This window comes from Anomaloglossus baeobatrachus, chromosome 9 (genome assembly GCF_048569485.1).
Source record: "Anomaloglossus baeobatrachus isolate aAnoBae1 chromosome 9, aAnoBae1.hap1, whole genome shotgun sequence".
NCBI lineage: Eukaryota > Metazoa > Chordata > Amphibia > Anura > Aromobatidae > Anomaloglossus > Anomaloglossus baeobatrachus.
Window position 1 is genome coordinate 74,705,812 of NC_134361.1, and position 9,777 is coordinate 74,715,588.

Genomic DNA, 9,777 nt, shown 5'->3' on the forward strand with positions numbered 1-9,777 from the left:
TAAAGTTGTTATCGAACTTCATCCTAAACACTACACAGTCTGTAAACAGCCAATCCGTGGTCTCATGACTTCTCAGATATAGATCTGGACTTTTTGGTGCGGTCTACCAGCTACCACCATACCTTCAATCTACACAGCCGATCAATAGACCGAGCAGCTCTCTGGCTCACGATGACTTCTCCGATCTGGACATTTTGGTGCGATCTACCAGCTACCACCGTATCTTCAATCCGTACATGGCCCATCCATAGACACAGCAGCTCCCTGGTTCATGACTTCTCCAATCTGGATCTGGACATTTTGGTGCGATCTACCACCTAGCACCGTACCTTCAATCCATACACAGTCCATCCATAGATGCAGCAGCTCAATGGTTACCCTTCCGCCCATGACAGCACCACATGAGAGCAGTTCCGCCCACCTCAGGACAGTAAACCCACTGAAATAAAAGGGGCGGCACCTCTCCTCTGCATCAGTTGGTTTCCTCTCCTGATGTGGACAACCCATGGAATATCCCAGGTCCAACCCGGTGTGCAAGACTGAATTCACCAGAAGCCAGCATTCAGGCCTGGATGCACCTCTCAGGGCTTTGGCCTTCTGCGGTGGTGGGACGCGAGCCTGGAGCGGGAGCTCGGCTCTGCGTTGCCCCAGGCAGAGTCTTTCCTTACACGGAGGCCGCGAGACGGCACTCCCTACTGTAGATAAGCCTGGGGCGAAAACAGGAAGTGACATGGGCGCGCGAACTGTGACCCGGAAGTTGATCGTCTGCGCAAGCGCAGATTGATTCAAGATTGCGGCACCCAGGGATCGGATCTGGGCGGGAAATTGGACCAGGAGGTGTACACTCATTAAGGAGTCACCATCACATGCTAGATCGTGAATATGATTCCCCCCTTTTAGGATGGAGGATAACTCCCAACAGGAGCAGACCAAACTCCAACAACAGGAGGCTTCGCAGCAGCAGCGGGAAGGTTCCCCCGCTGAAACAGGCAGTCACTCCAGTAGTCGGCATGCCAGGGGTTCCAAGAGACCTAATCTTGGAGTTCAGAATCCACCTCCACGACCGATACCAGATCTGTCATCTTGGGGGAGTGAGTGTTCTTTACTTTTATACACTTGCTGAGCCCCCTTCCTTGTCAAGAAGCATACCTCAAAAAAGAAACCTAAGAATTGTGGGATTTTCAAGGACACTCTAGACACAGACTCCTAGAAGGAACTGTGCTCTGCTTGTATCCAGAGAACCATATGTAAAGAGGGGGCAAGGGTTCGCAGCAGAGTTAAGATGTTAAGGGACATAATCAGAGCGGAGGTCAGGGATTCCATCAACTCCCTCTCCCATCCAGCAAAAAGAAACATACTCGGAAGAATGGCGGAACCCCTGATAGGTCAAGTGACTCAGATCATGTCTCTGGAACCTCATCGGCCGCTTCTTCCTCATCTTCTAATTCTTCATCTTCCTCAGATGGGGGAGACAGACCATGCTTCCAGTCCTTGATGTGGCTCATCTGGTGAAGGCAAGTTGCTCCACCATGGGATTGGTGGATGCAAAGGATCCCGAATCAACACAGGATGTCATGTTTGAAGGCTTAAAAGGCAAGAGGAAACAGGGATTTCCAACCACCCAGCCTCAGTTCCCTCATACTCGGTACTTTCAGAGGAGGCAATTCTATTGTTAAAAAAAACACCCCAAAGACCAGGGCTCCTGGAAGGATAGAAGAAGGAAGTCTTCTGGGTTCATGTTTGGACCATCCTCCTGTGACAAGCTAAAAGGGTCCCCAATAATGCCACTCTCCCAGTAGGAGGAAGGCTCTCCCTCTTCCTTCCATCTTGGGAAAGAATTTCATCCAGCCCTTGGGTTCTACAGATCATCTTGGAGGGCCAGAAATTGGAACTGGATTCAACCCCTCAGAAGGAGTTACTTGTGACATCCATGCACAGGGGAGAAAAAAGAAGTTCATTAGAGTCAGAGATCGACTCCCTCCCTTTAAAAAGAGTGATCCAGGAGGTCCCCAGAGACGAAGTGGGGCAGGGGTTGTATTCCCCACTATTTGTCGTAAAGAAGCCAAACTCCTCCTTCAGGACACTAATCAACCTAAAGGCTCTAAATCGCCTCATAGTGCAGTGCCCCTTCAAGATGGAGACAGTCAAATCCACAGTGAAGCTGTTGTATCCAGGGTGTTTCATGGCGGTACTCGATTTAAAAGACGCCTATTACCATGTCCCAATTCACAAGACTTACCAAAAATGTCTGCGATTCGCTCTTCAGAGGGAAGACTGCCTACGTCACTACCAATTCGGGGTCTCAATATTCGGCATCTTCATGGCGCCCAAGATCTTTACGAAGCTCATGGCGGAGGTAATGGCCCATATCAGAGTCCAACAAATCCTGATTTTCCCTTACCTGGATGACCTATTGATAGTGAGTCAATCGGAAAATCTCTGCAGACAACATGTGGGAGCAGTGATCACCATCCTGGAAGACCTGAGGTGGATCATCAATCAGGAGATATCCAGGGTGAAACCTCTACAATGTCAATCCTTTTTGGGGCTAACACTGGACTCGATCAGACAATTGTCCTAGCTCCCGGAGGAGAAAAAGGACAAGATAAAGTCTCTTATCGCTTCCGCAATACGGAGGCCAAAGATGACTCTCTCACAGGCCGTGTCAATAGTGGGCTCTTTCACAGCCTGCATCCCCGCTGTTCTCTGGGCACAGCTGCATTTGCGTTCCCTTCAGATGGAGGTATGGCTTTGCAGAGGCAGCCAAAGGCTCTTTGGATCACACGATCCAGTTGTCCCCAAACGTGTTACGTTCCCTGGACTGGTGGCAGGACCTGACTCATTTGTCCACAGGGGTGCCATGGTGTTTGCACCTCACGGGTACGATTACGACAGACGCAAGTGATTTAGGCTGGGGAGGGTCACCTGAGACATCACCTTCTACAATGCGGGTGGGACCACCATCTGAAAACTCAATCATCATATTTCAGAGAACTTACAGCAGTAAAGTTGGCTCTCAGGGTTTTTTTTCCATTTTATAAGGCTGGTCGACACGTAAAAATCCTCTTGGACAACAGAGTAACGGTAGCCTACCTGAATCATCAAGGGCGAACCAGATCCCTGACACCTCACTCTCTCATGTTGGAGGTTTTTCAACTAGCAGAGTCAAATCTTCTATCCCTGAGCACGCTACACATTCCAGGGAAAGACAACGAGGAAGCTGATTTCTTGAGCAGACATCAACTATGTCATGGAGAATGGGCCCTGAGTCCCCGAGTGTTTCATCAGATCACAGAACTATGGCTGACCCTAGTCTTGGACTTGTTTGCAACCAGGGCCACCAGGCAAGTGGAGAATTTCTATTCCCTCAATCCCAGGGACCATCCTATGGCAATAGATTTTATGCAGATCCCCTGGTCCGAAGGTCTCCTGTATGCCTTCCCTCCATTAATTATTTTTCCCGCTGTCCTCAAGAAAATTCGAGAAGACAAAGCCCATATAATACTAATTGCTCCTTTCTGGCCAAAGAGAGCTTGGTTTTATTGGCTCCTGAGACTGTCAATATCAGATCCTTGGGTACTTCCGAACGAGTCGAGTCTCCTTGTCCAGGGACCAGTGGAGCACCCCAGGGATCCTGCCCTCCACTTGACGGCATTGCATTTGAAAGGCATCTCCTAATGGAACAGGAGTTTTCTAGTAACCTAGTAGAGACTCTCCTTAAAAGTAGAAAGCCTGTCACCACCAACATTTATGGTAGGGTCTGGAGGAAATTTCTACAGGTTTCAGCAGCACAGTTAGGTGGCCCTCCTCCCTTCCCGTCTATACTAGAATTCCTTCAGAAGAGGTTGGAGTTAGGGTTATCTGCTAGCACCCTAAAAGTGCAGGTCTCAGCCTTGGGGGCCCTATATAACCACAACCTAGCAGAGGATAGGTGGATTAGGAGATTCATTAGATCTTGCGCTAGAGCTGCCCCTATCCCTTCTCCTCGTATGCCTCCCTGGGACTTAAATTTGATTCTTGATGCGCTCCTGAACCCCTCATTTGAGCCTCTATTAGATATTCCACTTAAGACAGTGTCCTTAAAGGTAGTACTTCTTATTGCCCTAACGTCAGCTAGACGAGTAGGTGACCTACAGGCACTTTCCATTACACAGCCATATACCCAGATTTTTGTAGATAGAGTGGTGTTACGTACAGACCCCTCCTACCTTTCCAAAGTGGTAAAACCGTTCAACAGGTTGCAAGAAATCATTCTGCCGTCCTTTTGTGATCCACCTTCAAATGATAAAGAAGCTAGACTCCATAGATTGGATGTTAGAGGGGCCCTTATGACTTACTTGGATAGGACTAGGGAATGGCGGAAGAGTCAGGCCCTGTTTATTGCCTTTCAGGGAGCATCCCGGGGCTGTAAGGTATCCAAAAGCACTTTGACTAGGTGGATTCGGGATGCTATCTCTCTGGCCTATTCTTCTAAAGGTGTTCTGGTCCCTCTCTAGTTTAGGGCCCATTCCACCAGATCAGTTTCCATCTCTCGGGCAGTGAGGGCAGAGATTTCTATTGAACAAATCTGTCGGGCCACCACTTGGTCCTCTTCCTCTACCTTCTTCCGTGACTGTAGGCTTGACTTGTCCTCCACGGCAGACCTTTCTTTTGGAAGACGGGTGTCACAGGCGGTGGTGCCTCCCTAAGGTGACTGTTCTCTTTAATCTCTCTCATGTGGTGCTGTCATGGGTGGAAGGGTAAAATCTTAATTACTTACCGGTAATGGGATTTTCAGGAGCCCATGACAGCACTCTTAGTTACTCCCCTATTCACTGGTTATGGGCACCCTTCGGGGAGAAATAGTTAATGGTGTTTTTTTCTTTGGTTGTGGTATGATTAACCAATTGTTTGTTGTTTTTTTTTGTTGGTCCTCTATGGCTCTGTAAACTTACTGATGCAGAGGAGAGGTGCCACCCCTTTTATTTCAGTGGGTTTCCTGTCCTGAGGTGGACGGAACCTCTCTTTCATCTGGTGCTGTCATGGGCTCCTGAAAATCCCATTACAGGTAAGTAATTAATATTTTAATGATGACTTCACCGATCTGGATCTGGACATTTTGGTGCGATCGACCAGCTACCACCGTACCTTCAATCCATACAAAGCCCATCCATATACGCAGCAGCTCCATGGTACATGACTTCTCCAATCTGGATTGGTATGTTCTTACAGGGTGAATAAAAACCACACCGTGAAGATCGTTAGTCCTGTCCCCCATCCTCACCAAACAAATGTATTTTTCTCAGATATACACACACAATGACCTATTTAATAGGAAGCTTATTAACCCCTTAACCTGTTTTCACCTTCCTGACCAAGCCAAATTTTTCATTTCTGACCAGTGACCATTAACCAGTTAGTAACTCTGGAACGCTTCAATGGATCACAGTGATTCTGAGATTGTGCTTTCGTAATATTGTACTTCATGTTAGTGGTAAATTTAGTCCTAAATTTATTACATTTATTTGTGAAAATATTGGACTTTTGGCAAAAATTTTGCAATTTCCAAACTTTAAATTTTTATGCCCTTAAACCAGAAAGTTCTGTCACACAAACTAGGTAACACATAACATTTCCCACATGTCTCCATTATATCAGCACCATTTTTTGAAACATGACCAAAAATAATTAGGAAATTAGAAGGGCTAAAGGTTTGTCAGCAATTTCTCATTCCCCCCCCCCCCCCTCCCCCCGCCTCCCAAATTTACAACACCAATTTTTAGGGACCACAATAGATTTGAAGTGACTTTGAGAGGCCTATGTAACAGAAAATATGAAAGAAGTTTATTAACCCTTCATGTGCTTCACAGGAACCAAAGCATGGTGGAAGGAAAAAAATTAAACTTTTACTAATTCCTAAAAAAATGTTGCTTAGCCCCACATTTTGCATTTTCACAAGGGTAAAAGGAGAAATTGCACCATATAATATATTGTGCAATTTCTCCTGAGTACAGGACTACGTTACATGTGATGGAAAACTACTGTTTAGGTGCACAGCAAGACTCGGAAGGCAAGGAGCATCATTTGAGTTTTAGAAAGCAAAATTAGTTGGAATAAATTGCAGATACCATACCGTATTTGCAGAGCAACTGATGTGCCTAAACAGTGAAGCTCCCCCACAATTGACCTCAGTTTTGAAACTACGCCCCTCAAGAAACTTATCTAAAGGCGTGGTGAGCGCCTTGAACCCACAGGTGTTTGACAGAATATTATAAAGTTGAGCTGTGAAAATGAAAAAATTAATCTTTCCCACAAAAATATTACTTATAACCCAAACTTTGGATTTTCACAAGGGTAACAGGAGAAAATGCAACATTTGCTGTGTAACTTCTCCTGCATACATCGATACCCTATAAGTGGTAGAAAACTACTTTTGGGCGCACGGTAGGGTTCAGAAGGGAAGGAGCGCTATTTGAATTTTGGAACTCCATTATGATTGTAATAGATTGCAGACGTCATGTCACATTTCAAGAGCCCTTGACATGGCAAAACAGCAGAAACCTACACAAGTGACCCCATGTTGTAAACTACGCCTCTCAACGAATTTATCTAGGGGTGCAGTGAACATTTTAACCTGATCAGGTGAGTCACAGAATTGTATAACATTGGGCTGAGTAAATGAAAATTTTCCATTTTTTCCAATAAAATTGCTTTGGCCCTAAATTGTTAATTGTTAGAAGGTTAATAGAAGAAAACGAACGGTAACATTTGTTGTGATATTTCTCCTGAGTTCACCAATACCCCACATCTGGTTGAAAACTACTTTTGAAGCACAGTACGAAGTGAAGAAAGGAGCACCATATTAGCGGTCAAATTTTGCGGTTATGGTTTGTGAGTACTGTGACACATTCGCAGAGTCCCTGAGGTGCCACAACAGCAGACCCCCCAGAAGTGACCCCACTTTACAAACTACACCCTTTAATGATTTAACCTAGGGGTGCAGTGTTCATATTGACACCACAGGTGTGTCACAAGATTTTATACTATTGGGCAGTGAAGAAAGAAGAGTTACATTTTTACCACTAAATTGTAGTTTTAGGCACACATTTTTAATTTTTATGATGCCTAATAGGAAAAAAAATGAACCGCAGTTTGTTGTGCAATTTCTCCTGAGTGCACCAATACCTTACATGTACATCTTGTAATTGGGAATTACTTTTCAGACACAGAGCAAAGTACAGAAGAGAAGGAGTGCAATATTGTAGTGCAGATTTAGTTTGAATGATTTGTGGGTGTCATGACAAATTGGCAGAGCCCTGAGGTGCCAGAGCAGCAGAAAGCCCCATAAGTGACCCCATTTTACAAACTACACCGCTCAATGAATTAATCTACAGGTGCAGTGTTCATATTGACACTACAGGTGTGTCACAGAATTTTATATTGTTGGGCGGTGAAGAAAAAATAATTACATTTTTACTACAAAAGATGTGTTTAACCTAAGATGATTGTACATTTTTACATGGGAAAATGGGTAAAAACAGCACCAAACGTTTTCCTAATTTCTGCTGAATGTAGCAATACCCCATATGTGGCTGTACAGTACTACTTAGCTACATGGTCGGACTCAGAAGGGAGGGAGCGCTATTTTACCTTTGGAGCACAGATTTTTCTAGAATAGTTTGCAGACTCCATATACAGAGCCCCTAAATGCTAGAACAGCAGAACTGCCCCTGAAGAGACCCCATTTTGGAAATTACACCCCTCAAGGAATTTATTCACTGGTATAGTGATGATTTTTACTTCATGGGAGATTTCCAGAAACAAGCAATAATCGATGTTGCTGAGTGAAAACTGCAAATCTGCCATGGAAGTACCTGTACATTGTAATGCCCGTACATTGTGCCAAATAAATTAAGCAAGCTTCCTCACTACAGAAATGTGAAACGTGGATGCTAGATATGGTTTAGGCACATTGTGGGGCTCAGAACGGAAGGGTGCACTTAGATTTGGGAGAGCAGATTTTGCTGGATTTCTTCACCTCAGATCCTCACAAGATCTCCTTCTCTGCTCCTCTCTTATCTCCTTTTCCCACAATCTCGTACAAGATTTCTCCCGTGCCTCCCTCATACTCTGGAATGCTCTACCTCAGCACATCAGACTCTCACCTACTGTGGAAAGCTTTAAGAGGAACCTCAAGACCCACCTCTTCCACCAAGCCTACAACCTAGAATAGCCCTCAGTCCAGTAGACCACTGTGCAACCAGCTCTGTCCTCACCTATTGTACCATCACCCATTCCCTGTAGACTGTGAGCCCTCGCGGGCAGGGTCCTCTCTCCTATACCAGTCTGTTTTGTACTGTTAATGATTGTTGTACATATACCCTCTTTCACTTATAAAGCGCCATGGAATAAATGGCGCTATAATAATAAATAATAATAATAATGGGGGAAACCGTAGCGCTTTTCCAGAGCCTTTGGGTTACCAGTAATGTGGAAACCACCTATATTTCCATTGACAGATGATGGACCTGAGTGGAGATTTGTTTTTTTTTGCGTGGGGAATGAACTGAAGATTTTATTGAGAACATTTTACATGACATTTTGGATCACATTTATCCTGTGCTCTACGCTGACCACTTACATTGTGGTTTACATCTAAATCATCCAATGACTGCATTCAGATGCAACCCCCTAAGGGACCTTTTCAGTATAATGAGGCAGCAGAGTTACTTTGGACTCTGAGCTCTATTCGGTGGTGTCTATCTTTAAATATGTGCACAAAACTAGTTGACTACACTCTTATACACACTTAAAAAGATGGATGCCGCTGGATAATAGGCCAGTCACAGTCCAAAGTGACTCCATCTGCTTCATTATAGTTAATCTTCCATCGGGGGTCCCATCTGAATCACGTATTTCAGAGATTTCACTGGAACCTCGGTGTAAGCGCTCAGCATAGAGCGCAGGATAAATGTGAGCCAAGCAAGCCTTACTGCAATCTTTGGAAGGCAGAATAAACAAAACAGCAGATGAAAAATTTATTTTTTTTGGACACTTTTTTTTTTTTTTTTACATATGTGACATATTTATAGATCTGGTCATTTCGGAAATGGCGATATCAAATATGTGATTTTTATTGCCTGGATCACTGATGTCTACCAAGCCACGTGGAAAACTCATTTGCCTGCATTGTCCATGGACAAATTCTTCACATATATAAAGTCCACATCGAGGTATTAAATAAGTTATTTTATATTTATATAGAAAACATATTTTTTTTCATCTTTATATTGTAATAATGGTTTCTTCTCATCTGTAGCATCACTTCTCAGGAGCTAAATCGTGTATGAATGTGTCCCGGATTGTGGGGAGCTGACGGCAGACATTGGTGGAGTCACAATAACATCAATGAAATAAAAGTATAAATCATCATCTGAAAAAAGATTTAATTTTCCGGTGTTAAAAGTTTAGTTTCATGAACAATTTCATAGTTTCAAGGTTAAAGGAAGACAAAAGGTTTAATGTATAAAATAAGGGCTTGATTCTGAGAGAGGGAAAAACCTCATCAGGCAGATATTAGATGCCCCATACACGGGGAGACATTTCTCCACAACTCCACATTCAGCAATCACTCTCGTTCCACTCGATCAACGTCACATCTCCAAAATCTACTTCTCATAATCTGTAATATTATATTTTAAAAAAAAAGTCACCCAGGCCTCCTTCATCATTGTCAAGTCAATCGACCATTTCAACATCACGTCCCATAGTGTCACTGCTCATATAGCATAGAGGATG